Source organism: Nicotiana tomentosiformis, chromosome 4, assembly GCF_000390325.3.
Source record: "Nicotiana tomentosiformis chromosome 4, ASM39032v3, whole genome shotgun sequence".
Lineage (NCBI taxonomy): Eukaryota > Viridiplantae > Streptophyta > Magnoliopsida > Solanales > Solanaceae > Nicotiana > Nicotiana tomentosiformis.
In genome coordinates this window covers 69,046,780-69,066,167 of record NC_090815.1, presented here as the reverse complement: position 1 = coordinate 69,066,167, position 19,388 = coordinate 69,046,780, and the positions used below count along the sequence as shown (strand labels likewise).

At 36.0% G+C, this 19,388-nt stretch overlaps 2 long non-coding RNA genes across 3 annotated transcripts; one reads left to right on the top strand and one right to left on the bottom strand.

Moving 5' to 3' along the window:
* Positions 1-6,579: 6,579 nt before the first annotated feature.
* On the top strand, positions 6,580-11,837 carry LOC104103736 (uncharacterized). Its single transcript, XR_687968.4, has 2 exons — positions 6,580-6,852; positions 11,558-11,837. It is a non-coding gene; the product is annotated as an uncharacterized lncRNA (long non-coding RNA).
* A 2,569-nt stretch (positions 11,838-14,406) lies between these two features.
* LOC104103742 (uncharacterized) lies at positions 14,407-18,133 on the bottom strand. Of its 2 annotated transcripts, XR_004508963.2 has the most exons (3): positions 15,859-18,116; positions 15,576-15,680; positions 14,407-14,681 (listed from the first exon to the last, which is right to left on the bottom strand). It is a non-coding gene; the product is annotated as an uncharacterized lncRNA (long non-coding RNA). The 2 variants fall into 2 exon arrangements; XR_687969.4 differs by having other exon boundaries at positions 15,576-18,133.
* Positions 18,134-19,388: the final 1,255 nt, after the last annotated feature.

The window sequence follows — 19,388 nt, the reverse complement described above, 5'->3', positions numbered from 1 at the left end:
AAAGGTCACTTCGGCAAAATGTAATATCTAAATTGTTTTGAACAAAGCGAAGGTATTGAAATACGAAGCTCGACTTGGATTTACAAGAGACAAAAAAATGGTTTGGGAAAATATTTTGACTCATACCAAACAATCTTCAAATAAACAAACAAGGTTCACTTTGATATATGTAGAATGTTAATGTTTTCAAATAATCATATTTTTTCATAAACCTTATGATATAATTTTGAAAACAAATGTTGCTATTTTTAAGGGTACAAATCTTTTCTCAAACAAAAACAAATAGATGAATATATTTCCTCATTTATTCAAGACTTCCACAAATACCGATTTGGTAATCTTAATGGATGACTGATCAGTGCGGATCTTAACCACTTATTAGTATCTTCTTGCTTTTGTTTTGTCCGAAAGCAGTGATTTTGTTTCCAAAACTAATAAAATTGTGTTAACTGCAGACATGTTGGAGGATTGGAGCTCAACGAAGAAATGTAACTCAAAAAAAGGAGTATTCAAACTCAACGAGACAAAAAGGAGAAATACAAAGCAGAAGTATGGTCCGCATAATTAATTATACGGCTGCAGATGATCATGCGGTCCATAGAAATGGAAGTGCGATCGCAGATAAACTGTTAAAGCCTCGGAGGAGTTTAGCCGAAGCACGGTCCGCACACCAATATGTGCGGCCGCAAAAGCTGATCGCACTGACAAGCCTGATAAGTTTAGAGAAGATGCAGAAGACCAAGTATGAAGCCTCTTGAGAATATGGTCCACAATCAAATATGCGGCCGCAGATGCTGAAGTGCAGCCGCAGAGATAATTATGCGGTCGCATACTTCCTCCTATTGCAAGAGCAAAAGAAAGTGCGGTCCGCACACCAAATTGTGCGGCCGCAGAACCTCCTGAAGGGTATTTTTATCAGCGAATTTCTGGACACTATAAATAAACAGAAAATATTTTTTAGGGCAACTTTTGTATTCTTAGCAGCTGTAGCGGTTATATTTTACTTTTTTGGGAAAGTTCTGATCAAAATTGGAGAAGACCCATTACTTTTATATTTTAATTGTAGTTCATGTTCTTAATTACTTCTTCTATTTTAGTTTCTATGTCTTCAAGGATGAGTAGCTAGATTTTATCTAGGTTGTGACCCAACCCTAATGTGTAAAACTTATGGGTTGTTAATATTAATACTTGTTTATGATTGGGTATTTGTTATTTAGCCTTGTTTATGCTTTATATCTAGAATTAATGGTTGCAAATACTGATTCATTTCTATTTGACTTAGTTCTTACTTGAGAAAGAGGAACCTATTCTAGGAAAACTTGGCTAACAAGAAATTTAGCTAGTTAAGTTTTTGACTAGAGACAAAAAATTCCACTTGAACTCATATCAATTACTTAGATTGATACCCTTTTGGACTTGAGAAAGACAATTTCGGCATAACTACTCTATGACAGAGAAGTATTTAGCGGGTACTTGAGAATTGAGAGTCACAACACACACCGATCAATCTAACAAGCGTTAACTTAGTATACCCATTAGGTTTATATCTAGGTGAAGGTTACATCCCTAGGATTTTCCTTAATTGATTAAAACAGAAAAATATTTCATTCTCTAGTTGCTATTACTTAGTTTAATTTCTTACTTGGTAACTTGGATTCCAATTAACCACTATGTTTGAAAGTCTAATTAAGCTTTTTCACGAGCTTCTCGAATATTTACCTTAATACCAATCTTACACTCCATGTAGAATTTGACCTCGATCAAGTTGGGTATTATAATTGCAACAACCGTTTCATACTTGTTATTTGTGTGTGAACTGGACGTGATTAAATTTTGGCACTGTTGTCGGGGAGTTTTTACATTATTAGCTATATACTTGAATTTGTTTCTTGAAATATCTTTTTTTACTTTCGTGATTCTAATTTGTTGAAGTGATCGTAGGTTCCAAATGACAAACAACGAACTTGAAAATTTGCCATTTGGAGAGGCTGATAGCGAAGAGGAGCAACTTTATGAAATGCATCAAGCTCCACACCAACATCGCCAAGGTCGTGGTCAACAAGCCAATGTGCCTCCACCTCCCCCACCTCCATTACCACCACAACCACAAGCGCCGCAATATCAGATTTTGCCCAATGAAGGTTATGCAAGTGCCATAGTCCCCCTCGCATTAGGATGCGAAATATTCATATTACCAATGTGATGCTTACTTTGCTTGAGCAACGAGGTTATTTCACTAGAGCGCATAATCAAAATGCTTATAAACATTTGAAGGGTTTTGCGGATATATGTTGGGGGAGCAAACAAACAAATATTTTGGAAGATACTTTGAGGCTAAGGCTTTATCCCTTCTCACTAAGGGGTAAGGCTTTGGATTGGTTGGAACACCTAATAATTCCATTTATACTTGGGATGAATTGGCGGCGAAGTTTATTTCAAAATATTTCTCTCCCGGGCACATGGCTACTCTTCGGGATGAAATATTGGCTTTCAAGCAAGATTCCAATGAACCTTCGCATGAAATTTGGGAGCGATATCGGATAAGGGTGAAGAAGTGCCCGAATAGTGATATGACCGATAACATGATCCAACAAACTTTCTACCTTTGTATTAACACTATGAACCATTATGTGGTCAATCAATTGGCCGGAGATAATTTTATGACAATACCTTATGCAGAGGCATGTGGCATTCTTGATGAGATGGCGGAAACTTCTTCGGCTTGAAAATCCCGAGCTAATATTGCCGAAGGTAATCCTAACACGATTCATCTTCATAGGAGTTACAAGACCATGGACAAGCTATTGCCGAATTGACAACAACCATGACTCAACTTTCTATTGCCCAACTTCATCAAGTACCAGCTCCTAAGAAAGTTCATGCTATGGAAGGGGTAAATATTTTGGTCAATAAGAAGAGGACCAAGGGTCCAGAATTTCAATCCTGAGTGGAGAATTATGCATAAGACGATGGTAGCTTCGATCAAGATGAATCTTATCAAGAGCAAGAAGAAGAGGTACAACTTGTGAACAAATACCAAGGGCAATAGAGCAATTTCCAAGGCTCCAATAAAAATCAATGGTGTTGTCAAAATAACCAAGGCAATTGGGGTTCTAACAACCAAGGTAATTAGCACAACAACAACAACTAAGGAAATTGGGGAGGCGACAATCAAGGCAATTGGGGAAACAATAACAATCATGGTAATTGAGGATCGGGTTTTCAAAGGCCCCCAATGTAGCAATAACCTAGCAACCCCCCTCCTTATCCTTTTCCATGGTTCAAGTTCATCAACGAGTGAAATGGGTTGTATTGAGAATATGTTCAAGCAAAGGATGGAGAAGAATGTGGATTCGGATGCCCAATCTGCCTCACATACCACATCAATCCGTAATCTTGAAGTTCAAATGGGGAAAATCTCTCAAGATCTTAATACTCGGCCTAAGGGTGCACTACCAAGTGACACAGTGATAAACCCAAAGGGTGCTAACAACATGGGGCATGCTATGGTGGTTATCATAAGAAGTGAAAGAGGAGGGAATGCATCTACCTCAAATGAAAAACAACTTGTGGATGATGACCAAGTGATCCAAGAGGAGAAAATCCCAATCAATAATGTTCAATTACAAGATGAAGTTTATATTGATATTGATGATAGTGTGGAGGATACCCAATAAAAGGTGAACTTGTCTAGGGAACACATTATTGATATAGCGAAACCGGTAGTGCAAAAGGCTAAGGCACCCTTGTGAAATCCTCAACCTCCTTACCCTTAAAGGCTTGCTAAGCAAAATGGTGAGAATTAATTAAAAATGTTAATTCAAATAATGAAAGGAGTCTCTATAAATGTGCAATTAGTAGAAGCTTTGGAACAAATGACCAGTTGTGCCAAGTTTATGAAAGATCTCGTGATCAAGAAGAGGTCGATGAATTTTGAAACTATCAAAGTCACTCATTAAGTTAGTGCAATTGTTCACTCTATGGCTTCTAAATTGGAGGATCCCGGTGTTTTCGTGATTCGTTGTACTATTGGGAGTGCCGATTTTCCTAAAGCTCCTTGTGATCTTGGGGCAACTACAAATTTGATGCCCTATTCGGTGTTCAAAGCTTTCAGAATTGGGAAATCAAGACCCACATCTATGAGGTTGCAAATGGTTGATCGTACCATGAAGAGGCCATTGGGTGTGATTGAGGATGTGCTGCTCCAAGTTGATAATTTTATTCATCCGGTGGACTTTGTTATTCTAGATTGTGTGGTTGATTATGAAGTGCCTATCATTCTTGGAAGGCCTTTCCTTGCTCCGGGTAAGGCTCTCTGTGATGTGGAAGCCGAAGAACGTACTTTCCGGATTGGTGATGATCAAGTGGTATTTCATGTGTGCAAGTCTATACGGCAACCAAATAGCAATGAAGTATGTTCTTTTGTGGACTTGTTGACCGATATTATTATTGATGGTACAAATGCTACAATCAATGTTGGTGATATTTTGGTAGCTGTTTTGCTAAACTTGGATGATGATGAGATGGATAGTTTCATAGAATATGTGAATTAATTGCAAGGAATAGGGTCTTACAATTATGCACCCCGAAAATATCTTTGGATCTTGAGAATAGGAAGACTCCGCCTACAAAACCTTCCATTGAAGATCCACCTACATTAGAGTTGAAACCATTTCCACCACACCTTTGGTACGAATTTCTTGGCCCTTGCTCTACTTTACCGGTTATTCTTTCCTCTTGTTTGACTAACATGCATGTTGATTCCACATTGGCAGTGTTGCAAAAAGAGAAAGAAAGCTATTGGGTGGACCTTGGCGGACATTCGGGGTATAAGCCCCGTATTTGGTATGCATAAGATCAAGTTGGAGGATGGTGCCAAACCGTCCATTGAACATGAAAGAAGACTTAATAAAGCTATGCAAGAAGTGGTCAAAAAGGAGATTATTAAGTGGTTGGATGTCGGGGTTATCTACCCCATTTTCGATAGTTCATAGACTTCTCCGGTTCAATGTGTCCCAAGGAAGGGGGAAATGGAAGTTGTTACCAATGAGAAGAATTAGTTGATTCTTACAAGAACGGTCATCGGTTGGAGAGTTTGAATGGAAGAAATTTATAAGGAAGGATCACTTTCCTCTTTCTTTCAAGGATCAGATGCTCGATAAATTGGCCGACCGTGCTTTCTATTATTTTCTTAGGCTTGTATCACCTTTGTTTCGGTATTTATAATAAACTCTGCTTTAAAATATCATACTTGACTGATTTAACTGTTGTAAGTAACCGGGTTACCTAATTTTAGAAACTAGATACCATCACGACACCCAAGACATAATTCTGGGTCGTGACAATTATCGCTGGAAAAGCACATTTACGGAAAGAATGAAAACCTTTCGACAAGTTGTCCTCATTGAAAAGAAAAGCATATTAATTATCTATACCACATAAATTTTAAATTTATAAATATTAAGACTTTGTACCTACTGTAATATTTGATGAATAATTACAGTTGTTATATTCAACTGTAATTATATTTTATATCTAACCCAAAATACTATATTGTGATTTTGTTTTTGTTGATTCAAATTGTTAATATTAGCTCATCCTAAGATTTAAATGAGAAAATAATATAATATGCAATTTCTTAGGTGAACTACTTTGATTCACTATTCTTGAGATTTGTTCAGCAAAATAAATTATAACGAACCTCAATTTTACAATAAATTATTATAATCAGATTTTTCTTTCTTTGGCAGATCAATGTGAATTTTGTTGCAAGTCCATAATACCTATATTCATTATTATATATAATAGCACAATAAAACACTAATTTAGGAAGATTAGTATTGAATTCGATAACTTTAAGTTATATTGCTTCTTTCTTTCTTTCCTTTTTATTTGGCAAAAGCAAGAAAATCTCATTTTTGGACAATTAAAATACAAAATTTGGAATATAGTAATAAGTATAGTTATAAGGAAAAGGTTTGTACTATATAAAATCTAGCTGATTTAAAATTCTAAATATTAGGATTTCCTGCCTTGTTGAATAAGGAGGGATTTAATAATAAAATTTTTAGTTGATTTCAAAATCCTAAATATTGGAAAAGTAAACTTAGATTACAATTTTGTCTAATGTAAAATTTGTTTTTAAAGGATAAAAAGGAAAATAATATTTCGCGAAAGAATTTTGTACTTTTAATATAGTATATAGATGATATAGATGAATATAAGAAAGACTTTCAAATACCAAGAGCGTTATCCTCTAACGAAAGCAAGAAAAAGAAAATAAAATCTTCATAATAGACTAATCCATAACCTCCACAACACTACAAGAAAAAGCATAATTTGCGACCAACATTTAGGGACGAGTTAATAATCTCGACTTTAAAAGTATATATATTGGGACAAAATTATATTGCGGTTTTTAATTTTGTATTCTATTGCGAAGGTACTAAATCTGGTCCCTAGAGAAATTAGCAACTGGTCCCAAATTATAATTGAGGGGCCATAAGCGAGAGAGAGAGAGAGTGCCGCCAAATATAATATTAAAATTATTAAAAAATTATTATTTTCTAAAACATAGGCGTCAAAACTAATATCCTAAAATTAAAAATTCCAAAAATTAAAAGATTCTCTCTGTTTTCCCAAAACAAAATCCCCAGTTCTGCCCTAGTCTCTCTACATCCACACATAGTCTTCTGCCTAGCTCTCTATTGACAACTCAAAATCTGTGTTTTCTCAAAACAAAGATTGCGAATTTGTTGGTTTGTGAATCGCAGGTCTATCCAGTTTTCAACCTCGCTCGTTTGCGAATCCCATGTATGCCTGCTCTTCAGGGGCGGCCCTACCCTAAAGCAGGTAAAATAACTTCTTTTTTATTACACTTATTATATTATATACTCTCTATGTTTCAATTTAGATGTGGTTGTTTGACTCGTCACGAAATTTTAAAAAAAAAAAAAAATTTAAAACTTGTGTCTTAAAAGCTTAAGGGGTAAAAGAATTTACTACTGGTATGATTTCTATCAAGAAAATTGCATCTGAAATGAAAATCAAACTCGAACTTTGTAAGTAACGTGTGATATATAGAAAAAAATAATTTGACGTGAATATTGATATTGAAATCTCTTGAAGAGTCCTTCAGAGTTAATTACTATTTATACATAGTAAACAAGACTATCTTTTCACTTTAAAATAGATTTGAACAATTCGAAGCATATGAAAATATTTTCTATTTTCTATTTAGCGCAAAAAACTGAGATCACCAGATAATGGAAAATTGGAAAAATACTGCCTTAATCTTGAGTGTTCCTTAAAGCATAATAATCGATCTGATATTGATGGTTTAGATTTATTTTCTAAATTAAAAATGTTAAGGAAAATAGTACAATTAGAAGATAATAGTTTTGAATGGAAGCCTTGGCGTAACTGGTAAAGTTGCTACCATGTGACCAGGAGGTCACGGGTTCGAGCCGTGGAAACAGCCTCTTGCTAAAATGCAGGGTATGGTTGCGTACAATAGATGCTTGTGGTCTGGCCCTTTCCCGGACCTCGCGCATAGCGGGAGCTTAGTGCATCGGGCTGCCCTTTTAGAAGATAATAGTTTAATTGACATACTCAATCAAATAAAAAGATTTGATTCTTTTCCAAATGCCTATATTGCTTATAGAATAATGTTAATAACTCATGTTACCGTTGCTTCAGCAAAAAGAAGTTTTTCGAAATTAAAATTGATAAAATCTTAACTAAGTTCAATAATGTCTGAAGAGAGGTTAAATAAATGAACTATATTGTCAATTGAGAAAGAATTATTAGAAAAAAATTGATTATAAAAAAATTATTAATAACTTTGCATCTAAAAAATAAACTAAAAAAATGAATTTCAAATAAAAATAATAATTTAATAAAAAATTAAGGCCCCTCATAAAATTTGGCTTTAGGCCACAAAATTCGTGGGGCTGCCCCTACTCCTCTTCTGAGTTGCTCTTTTTCTTCTCTAAGTTGTAATTCGCTTTATTGCTTCGCTTTATTCGACTTCTTCTTCTTCTTCTTCTCTAACATTAAATTGGAAAAGGTTTCACAATTTCGGGTTTTTTATCTGTATAGTCAATGGAAAGATTATTGAGTTGGGATTCCTAATTCGATAATTGATTTCTCTGAAGTGTTCAAGTTTGTAGCGTATTGTGTGTCTGAATATTATGTTTCATACAAAGTGTATATCAATTTTGAAAAAGCAAATTATTTCATGAATTGCAGATTTAATTTTATGTTTTGAGTTTTGAGATTTAATTTTCGTGCATTCGATGAAGGAATAAGAGATAGACCATACGGCCATTGTTTAGTTACAGATATAAGCAAATACCCGAAAAAAGTAATTCGAATAGATTCAGCCAAAAAACAAGCGAAGAAATCATGGATTAAGGCTTTTATTAAGCTCGTTAATTACAATCACATTATGCCGACTCGTTATACACTCGATGTAGATCTGAAGGATGTTGTTAGTGTAGATGTTCTTCAGTTTCATGATAAGAAGGCTACTGCTACTTAGGAGCTAAAGCTCGTCTTGAGGAAAGGTTCAAGACTGGGAAAAATTATTGTTTTTTTTTTACTAATCTTAGGTTCCGATATCTTAATTTTTGCTTTAAAATTGAGGTTTTGTCTCAGTTATTGAAGAGATCAACGGGCGATACTGTTATTATTATCTAATAGTAGTAGTTAATGTGAGTCTGTTTTCCATAATATATTAATCGTCTACTGTGGCGAGATATGTAGTCTCTAAACTAGATTTTTTGTCCGTCTCTTAAAACATTTAACGACCAGGTTTCTGAACTTGTCGTTGTTGCCCTTTAGCGGCGAAAGCTATTATGACGGATTGCGACCAACTTTTTCCCGTCGCAATTGCTCTATTAGGACCAGATTTGGATCTTTAGGCACTAGATTTCCTTTCTTTAAAGGCCGTTTTTCTTGTAGTGCAACCAACCAAACAATACACAAGTTATAATTTTATATCAAGGCTTACAAATAAAAGATTATCCTCCTCGGTGTTAATTCTCACAGTGAAACATGATGTTATTGATGAAGGCATAAGTAGTATGAGGATGTTTAATAAGAATATCCGTTCAGAGAAATTTCAGTTGAAAGAAAAGAAAACGAATATCTGGACACTTAACAGATCTTTTCCCAAAAATATAGCGTCACCAACTTTTTCGACGTTTATAATAAAGCAATTACATATTGTAACTATCCGATAGGTCGTTTTAAGTACTAGCCTTTATATTTGTGTTTCGAGACCTTTCATAACTTTAATTAATGTATATGACTTGCATGCGTGGTCCCTGTTATTATTCGGAAAGTTTTTATGTGAAACTTTAAAGAAAATGTGATTTTGGCTTTAAAAACAACTTGAGTTGAGCATGGTCAACGTTCTTAGTAAACGTACTCGGATCGCGGTTTTGAGGATTCCGGTAGGTTCGTATGATATTTTTGGACTTGTACGCATGTTTAGTTGGAGTTCGGGGTGACCCGAGCGTGTTTCAGCGCATTATATGAAAGATTGTGAAAAATGAGTTTTCAGGTTGAAATTTTGAGTTTTGATCGATTCATGTTATTTGATGTATTTTGATTATTTGAGGTAATGAGCGAGTTTATATGATGTTATTACACTTGTGTGCATGTTCGGATTGGAGCCCGGGGGGCTCGGGTGAGTTTTAGATTGGTTTCGGACTATTTTTGGACTTGTTGAATTACTGGTTTTTTTGCTGGTGCACAGTGCTTCATGATCACTTCGCGAAGCCACTCTCGCGATTGCGAACGGAAAAATTTTGGGCTGGGGCTGGTACTGTTCCCGAATGCGAGAGGTTGATCAGGAACGCGAGGGCTTCGGGGGGGGGAGGGGGGACTGACCTTCGCGAACGCGTAGCTTTGGGATAGCTGGTGGAGTTCTTCATCGCGAATGCGACCCTTTGGTCTCGAACGCAAGGGCTTGACTAAGTGATGCCTTCGCAAACGTGAAAGCCAAATGGCTTGTGTGCTTCGTGAACGCGGTAAGTGCTTCACGAATGCGAAGAACACGTGACACCCAATTATATAAAAACTCTTAACTCAGGATTTTGTCATTCTACACCATTTTTGAAACCTAGAGCTCGGACCAGAGAAGTTTTTGAAGAGATTTTTATCCCTACTTCATTGGTAAGTATTTTTCTACTAATTTTGATCTAATTCCATAATCACCCATTGATATTTAACTTTAAATTAGTGATTTCAAAGTAGAAATTAGAGATTTTGGGTAGAATTTAGGAGTTGGAAGAAATTGAGATTTAGACCTTGAATTGAGATTCGATTTTGAAACAAATTACATAACCGGACCTAGGGGTGAATGGGTAATCGAGTTTTATTCCGAATCTCGGATTTTGACCAAACGGGCCCGGGGTTGACTTTTGTTGACTTTTTCCAATTTCACTAAAGATTGAATCTTTTTCACTCGTGGGTAGTTTCTAAAGCTTATTTTGAATTGTTTGAACTATATTTGGCTAAATTTGATTGGTTTGGAGTCTTATTCTAAAGGAAAAGTTGTGATTGATCATTGATTTGGTCGCGGAAAAGAGGTAAGTGTCGTGGTTAACCTTGACTTGAGGGAATTAAGACTTGATTGGACTATTTTCTAATTGATTTATGTGTGGGACATCGTATATGCAAGGTGACGAGTGTATATACATAGTCATGGGTTAGGCATGTGGGTTGGGATATTTATTTGTTGTTCTCAATTATTTCATGCCGTCATTTAATCCTTATTACTTGTTAAATGCTTTAATTGTTACTTGCCCTTACTTGTTAAATTCATGCCTTTATTTCGCTACATGCCTTAATTTGCTATTTGTTTTTATGTATCCGTGCCTTTATTTATTGACTGTCTTTACTTGCTTTATGACATTGTGTGTTATTAAATAGCTACTTTTATCCGCTTTATGTATTTAATTATAAAATTCCCTTATTGCGTTTTATTCTGAGATACGCCGTAGTTGGTTGTAGTTTGTACATTTATTTTATATTGTTTGGAATCGGGTTACATATCGCAATGAATATTGGTATTATTGTGTGAGATCGTGTTGCACGTCCCAACAGATATTGGTATTATTGTGTAGGATCGGGTTGCACGCCGCAACGGATATTGACATTATTAAGGATCGGGTTGCATGCCACAACGGATATTGGTATTACTGTTTGGGATCAGGTTGCATGCTGCAACGGTATATATATATATGTTGTTGCGCCGCAACGGAGAAGACATGTTACGATTGTTCTTGATTGTTGTTCTATATCTATGTTGTACTGTAAATTGAGCATAGCTGTTATTCTGGGGCCCTCTATTGTGTATTTATTGTTCCGATTTTTATGTTAACTGTTGTTTCCTCTATTTATGCTATTGTTTTTACTTATACTCGTACATGTTTATAGTGAGTGCCTTGTTATAGCCTCGTCAATACTTCGTCAAGGTTAGGCTCGGCACTTACGGAGTACATGGTGTCAGTTGTACTAATACTATTCTTCTGAACTTCTTGTGCAGATTCTGATGTTGGTCCCAATATCGGTTAGTGGAGACTCGCTCGGACTTTCTTACATGGAGAGTTGAAGTAGAGTTGCACAGCGTTCGCAGTCCCTGAAGTCCCCTTCTTATTTCTTGCATTGATATTTCATTCAAACAGTTGTATTATTATTATTTCAAAACTTGGTTGTAGTATATTAGTTTGTAGCTCATGTAAATATGACACCAAATTTAGGGATTTGACTAGACGGCGTATTGGAAATTATTATATCTATTTTGAAGTTTTATATCTTTTATTTCTTATTTAACTTTTTTATTTTAAATTGTTAAAATGAATAATGTGTAGCTAATGTTGGCTTGTCTAGTAAGTGAAGGCCGCGCGCCATTATGGCCCCGCGGTTAGGATTTCGGGTCGTATTAAGTTGGTATTAGAGCACTAGGTTTCCTAGGTCTCAAGAGTCACGAGCAAGCTTATTTGAGTCTAGGAGATCGGTAAGAAGACGTCTGTACTTATCTTCTAGAGGCTATAAGGCTTTAGGAAATTTCACTTCTTTCTTTCCCCATCTTGCAATTTTATTCTATCGTTAAGTTTGAATCATTCTATTCTTGTTCTCTCACAAATGGTGAGGACACGCACAACATCCACAGCGGACCAGGAGCCGGAGCCCCTAGTTGTAGCCACTACCATGGGTAGGGGCCGGGGCTGAGGTAGGGCCAGAGGCAGGGGCAGAGCTCAGCCTAGAGCACGCGCAACATCACCTATAGTGGAGCCTCGAATTGAGCCACAGGAATATATTCCTGTTCAAATTACGCCAGTTGGACCAGCTCAGGTCCCAGAGGGGTTTATTGCCACTCCCCTCCTATAGGACGCTCTATTCCGTCTGGTGGGCCTTATTGAGAGTGTGGCCCGGGACGAAGTATTTCCTATGGCACCAACTGTCTCTCAGGCGAGGGGAGGAGCCCAGATTTCCGCTACTCACACTCCAGAGTAGATGGCTCACGGATATCATACTCTGGTAGTTCCATCAGTTTGAGTTGTTCAGCATGTCATTACTACACAGCCTAGGGAAGGACCCACTATGTCGTCCGAGGGGTTGAAGAGATTGGAAAAGTTCACTAGGTTGTTTCCTATTCAACTTAGTGGTACACCTTTTGAGGACCCACAGAATTTCATACACCGTTGCCATGAGGTACTGCGTAACATGGGCATGGTGGAGTCCAATGGAGTTGACTTTGCGGTATTTCAAATGCATGGTTCTGCCAAGAGGTGGTTGCAAGAGTATGTTCGAGGCATACTAGCAGGTTTACCTCCTCTCACTTGGGATCAGTTCTCACAGCTATTCTTGGAGAAGTTCATCCCCTTCACTCTAAGAGAGGACTACCTCAGCCAGTTTGGGCGCCTCCAGCAGGGTTGAGGACTTTGTGGATTTAGCTTGCTATGCAGTTGTCTTGATCCTTACTGAGAGGGAGAGGGTGAGGAGGTTTATAGATGGTCTTACTTATGGTATCAGGCAACAGATGGCCAGAGAGATCGGGGATGATATTTCTTTCACATGAGTTGAGGAGATTGCTAGGCAGATTGAGAGGATTCGTGGATAGGGTAGAATTTTGCTTTCAAGAGCTGCTTTTTCGTGCTTAACTTAATATTACTGAAGCCCCTTACAGGTAAGCAGAAGAGTTCTATTGTCCGGCTTTTTAATTTTATGTATATAAGATTTTCATAGTTGACACCTTTTGTTAATATTCTTTCAGATTGTTGTTGTGAAATTAATAGTTATCAATTAGAAATACTGCACAAATACTTCTACCCTTCAATAAGTGGATTGTCCTGTATTGCTATGCTAACTAATGCTCTAACAATTTGTCAAGTGCTTACTTCTTTAATTAAGAATAGCAAAATAGGATAACACTTACGAATAAGTAGAACTCGGATCAAATAAAACTGATACATCTTAATGAAAAATCGAAATAATACATGTGATGACCGCATCAGAGGACTCTACCGCTATGTCTAGCTGGGAATGCATAGAACGGGGCTGATTCCTACCAGTTTGATCTCCATCTCTCGGACGGCCTCTCCCTGGCTAGCCTCCAACTCCAATAACCTTACCCTCACCTCGGGCTGCCTGACCCTCACCTCTAGCTGCCTAAGCAGGCGGTGGGGCAACTGTTGCTGAATCATGGCACGAGAACCATGATGAGGCACACTGCTCTGAAGTTTGGGCAGTACCTCCTGATATGACTCGTACCTCCACACTCAAAGCACTCTCTCGGCTGACGTGGCTGCTGAATCTAGGACTGACCCTGACCGTATGGATAACCACTGTGGTAGCTCTGAATTGGTAGTGCAGTGATGGCAGCTGAAGGTGCATTGTAGGCTACCTGCTCAGGATGAGACCCATAAGAACCACGACTGCCTGAAGCACCGTGTGATGCCTGAATTGCTGACTGAACCGGTCCGATAGGATGGCCTCTACCAAATGAACCCCTACCTCTAGATGAGGCACAACTAAAACCACTGAAATTACGAGGCCTTTTCTTAGATGCCGCCTCTCTGATCTATGGTTCTGGTTTCTAACTCATTAAACCGTACATCGATATGATATTGGAGAAGAGAGATATTTGCAGTATTTTAGTTTCAAAACCCCATCATTTACATAACAATTCTTATAACATGTTACATGCAACAAATTACTTAAACTCTGCAATTATCCACGTTGAGAAGAAAAGCCAAAGCTGGATTTGCTACGAAAAATATTATCCAATTGTTAACCAAATGCCTTAAAACTGAGGACAAATGATCCATCTCTAGTTTCTCTTGCATTCATGTATACCTACATTACATTACCCTTTAGAAGACAGTTCAATAATTTACTGAAAATCTGGATTGTGATAAATAAAGGCTACAATTAGAAATAGAAAAGCATGACAAAATTAGAAGAAAAAGGTACAATATGATCATCAAAAGCAAAAAAAGAGTTAATGGTCGGCAACGCCATTGTTTTTTTAATGGTAAAGGTAAACAACACCATTGTGTTTGATTTGAGAAAAGAGAGAGAACTTTAAGCACCCTTTCTCTGCTTCAAGATCCATCATATGTTCTTCCAGACTTCCTCAGATGAGTACACAAGCGACATTCCCATGCCTGTAAGGTTGTGAGCATTAGAAAAAGGTGGATTTATATACAAACTCAAAAGACAGTAGAAACTTTTAACCTCCCTAATGCTTTCATTTGCTATAGAGAGGGCTATGCCAATAGAACTCATAAAGATTGAAGTTCTCACCTCTACTCAATTCCTCTATCTGAGAGGTACACCCAACTCTATTTATTTCATTTCATTCATGTTCTACAATATTTTATCTAAATTACTTGTCTCGTTTGAGGAAATATAAGTGAAAATTGATCAAGTATAAAATTCTAGAGTTTTGTTGAGTAAATAAAGAGAAGCACAATTATAACCTCTTTTTTCGTTACCATTTTTAGCATATACCCATTTAAGTTTCACATTTATGTCGTAGACTACTGAGGCGCTTCATGCACCTGCGTGAACATGCATGGCATAGGTAAGCCTACTTCCTATGAATCATTCATCATGCTAAATAATCTGCTTAAAATTGATCTGGCACTCTAATCCATGTGGCCTTCTTTGTCAAATATCCTCTTTCTCTCCATCAACATTAGACTTTAGCTGCAACTAATAAGTTTATAGAACTTCCCCACACGCGTTCAAACTTCAATAAAAGTTTGGATGCTTTTTTCCTTTAACATTTTGAACTCCTGATATGAAGAAATACAGAACCCAATTCTCATTGTTTGATGTCTATCTTGTCAAAACATCAAAATTTCAAATAAAAAATTACCTACCCCCAAGTAAAAATGCCTCAACAACCTTTGTATTTTTTTCCAAACCTTACCAGTAAATGATCTACTCTCAAGTTAGCTCATAATCTCATCATAAAGCATCAAAGTTGCCTTTAATGGACTCCTTAAACATCACAAGACTAATAGAGAATCTATAGAACTTTAACAAGAACTTACCTGTCGAAACTTAAGCTCTACGGAGCCATCCATTAACTTTTGGAGGTGGTTGATTTTGATCTCACTTTGTATTGTTTGATGACATTATGTTTTGCTCGCCGGCAACTTCGATCAGCCAATTAAACAAATTGCGCACAGAATTAGATAGCAAATCAAATGCTTAAAATAAAGAGCAAAAATTGTTATATAAAAACAAAAAGTGTGGACCTATTTTTCTTCTTTTAATATAATAGGTATTTTACCGTTTGTTTTTCAGTTCAATGACAAGGAAAGCAATATGTACCAGAAAGGATTCATATGTTAAATGCAAATTTAATTTTTCCTTGAAGACAACTTGAAAATTAGTCATTACGGTGCAAACTTTTGGACCATTTTCTGGAAAGCCTTATCCTTCTTTGAAGTTCTAGAACTCAAAACTTCTAAAAGGGAAGGCCGGTTCACAAGGTACGGTATCCCGCATTAACGCAGGGTCCGAAAAAGGATCGCACTCCAAGAGGTGTGATGTAAACGACCTACCCTAATGCAAGCATTAATGGCTGCTTTCACAGCTTTTAAACTCACAAAGTAAACTTTTTTATCTCTCCTTCAAGAAAAGCAATAAACAAAAGATAGTATTAATTTGCAACCAAAAATAAAAACTTAAAACCATCACAGTCCAAGATCCCATATTCTCTCAAACTATTATGATAACAAATTGACAACAGTCCACCAAAGAATCACTTTCGGCTAACATCACGTATATAAACTGTGGCTTATTAACTGCATAGAGTTGTTGAGTAACCTAAGATTTTTAGATAAAAGGAGCCAAGGTATGGATTTGTAATAGTATAATGTGTGACTCTAAATCTCATACGATTTTTCAGCAGGGGAGATGTAAGGTTTATGCTTTTTCAGTGAATAAAATGCCATTTTGAAATAGTTTTAGTATATATAAAGAAAAAATCAGTCGAAGTTACAAGAGTAAAAAGCGGTGAGTATAAGGTTAATATAAGCGATCTTCCTTGACACAATTATCACAACTAACGTTGGACATAAGTAATAGAAGCTCACCACTTATGTTTATCCGATGTTTACCTGTTAATCTCCAACGTATTTGAATTTCAAGAAAAAGGGACAGAGTAACATTAGTTGACACAACTCAAAGACTGGTCAAGAAAAGAAGGAAAAACTAAGGGGAGATATATACTACAACCATCCAAAAAATTGTTGAATACCTGAAAAATCAAACAAAACAACCAGCATTAAAATGGTGTAGAAACTGAACCAAGCTACAATTTGCAACAAAGTCACAAATGAAAAAACCAAAAACTAAAAAACAAAAATATCAAAAAAGAGATCATATTTCCAGAATAATATACAACCAAGCTAACACATGCAGCACAAAGAGTAACTTGATGAAAATAAGAGAAAATCATAGCCTGAAATTTTGATGTGAAACAGGACTTGACACCTGCAGCGCAAAAAGTTTATCCAAATTAAATGCGGTATAAATTCACTGACTCGCTGCTAATTAGTAGAGAGGAAACTAAAAGTTCACAAGAAATTTCAAAAGAAACCAAAAAAGAAGAGGACTAAGCAGAGAAGCAGAAGATTGAAAACAAAACTTGAGCGGAAACGGAATTAGAGACAAGTAGAAAACTCAGAAGAAAGAAGAACGACAGCGAGAGAAAGCAAATAATAGACCCTTGCATATAAGAAGGAACATCAGAACTATCGAAACCTCTGATCTTCAGTAATGTGTTGAATCCTATGAAATATGTACATGGATCTTTAATTCTCTTAAAGAAAGGATAATCAGTAGAGTCAATTTGGACCTCTAATTCAGAAATTTGAAAGAAAACTTCGACTGATTTTTTCTTTATATATACTAAAACTATTTCAAAATGGCATTTTATTCATTAATGCTAATAAATATCCTGATTCTATTGAAATTGTTAAACTAAGCATTTCAATTATGTGGCAAATTTGGAAGGCTAGAAATTTATTGAATTTTAATGGGATATATGTGAACCTAATGAAATTGTAAACAAAGCACTTTTTGATTTTCATGAATATGAAAATTCTATGTTTACTATCTCTTCCCCTTCCCACACATCTGACTATTCTTATAATAAAAATATCACTGTGGCACAAGATGGTGTTGTTATGTTTGCAGATGCTGGGTTACAATTGGAAAAGAAGATGGCAAGCATTGGAGTGGCGGCAATGGATAGCTATGGTAATTTGCTTCAAGCCTTTGGCACCCAATTCAATTTGTTGGGAAAGCCATTACTGCTGAAGTACTAGCAATTCGTGAAGCTCTGGAAAAAGTTAGAGAAAATGGATGGTCAAAGGTGCATATTCTATCGGACGCAAAAAATGTGGTGGATATGATAAGAAAAAGGATAGTGGTCTCATGGGAGATAAAAAAACTACTTGTGTGGAGATATCTGAAAGATGATGAATTCCTTTGAAGATATAAATATTGAATATATTCCTAGATCTTGGAATGTATGCTAGCCAAGTTTGCCAAGTTTTCTATTTCACTGTTATATAGAATTAATTGGGTTTCTGCTTTTTCCTAGTTGGATTGTAAACATGCAGTTGCATCCTTTGACTCTTTGAAAGCTATTATTATATAATATAGTAAAGTTGTTTGTTGAAATTTTTTTTGAAGAAACCGGGTTTGTTGCTGAATAAAGTATAAAGGAAGAAGGAAGATATGGATTTACCCCATGAAATAACTTATATTTACGGGATATGCCCTTCGTCGTACCAGGCCCTTCCACTTGTTATATAGTTAAAATTTGGCAAATTGAGCCCAAAATAATTAGCATTATATAGCCAAATCTAAAAAAAAATTAAAGTTATTCTCTATTTATGCTCTCTCTCCGTGCTCCTTTCCCACCTCTTATTACCATCTCTCTAATATCTATTCTTTGATCTCTCATCTGATTTCAACACGGACAAGGAACAATAACTTAAAAACCATTGTCATCCTTACTTCTCTTCTCCAAACGATTTTATCCATCTTCAGACATACAAAACCTCCACCAATTTTTCATGGCTACCTTCGTTATTTTTAACCAGTAAAGTAACCGTTAATTGTTTATCTACCACCGGCCATGAGCCACAACCGCGACCATGCTCTAAGACTTTCCTCTTCTTCTTCTTTTCTTTCAAGACGTAGATATTAATTTTCTTTTTCTTCCCTCTTCTTCTCTCTTTTTTTTTATTGTAATTCTATTTTGTGTTTACGATGGTATAATTGGTGGCTATGGTATTTTTATGGTGGTGATACGGCAAATGATGTGTAAAAATAAAAAATATAGGCATTTGAGGTAGTGTACATTTGTGTATATCATCATGTATACATGTATGTGTATCATGTCGTATATCGTAACATATAATGTTAGATGTGTGATATACACGATATACAATATGATATACATTATCATGGATTTGTTAGATTGAGGGCCATTTTGATATACATTTTTACATACAGAAAATAGGAAAATAAGGTTATAATATACATTTTGATATACACTTTTTATTGTGTTATCCACTGTGATGTACAAACAATATAGTTATTTTTTTACACACTTGGATATACAAGAAATAAATCGGTTACAACAAAATATACATTGTTAAGTGGATAAATCCCTCTTCGATGAAGATTTCTTTTCCATCTTATACCAAGTTTTATCTAGAAATAAGTCACTCATAAATTAAAAGAAAAAAGACACAATGCAAATTACTATCTAAAAATAACGATGAAGATGAAGCCTAATATAGTGATTACGAGGGAGTAAAACAAGATAGAGATTTGGGGAT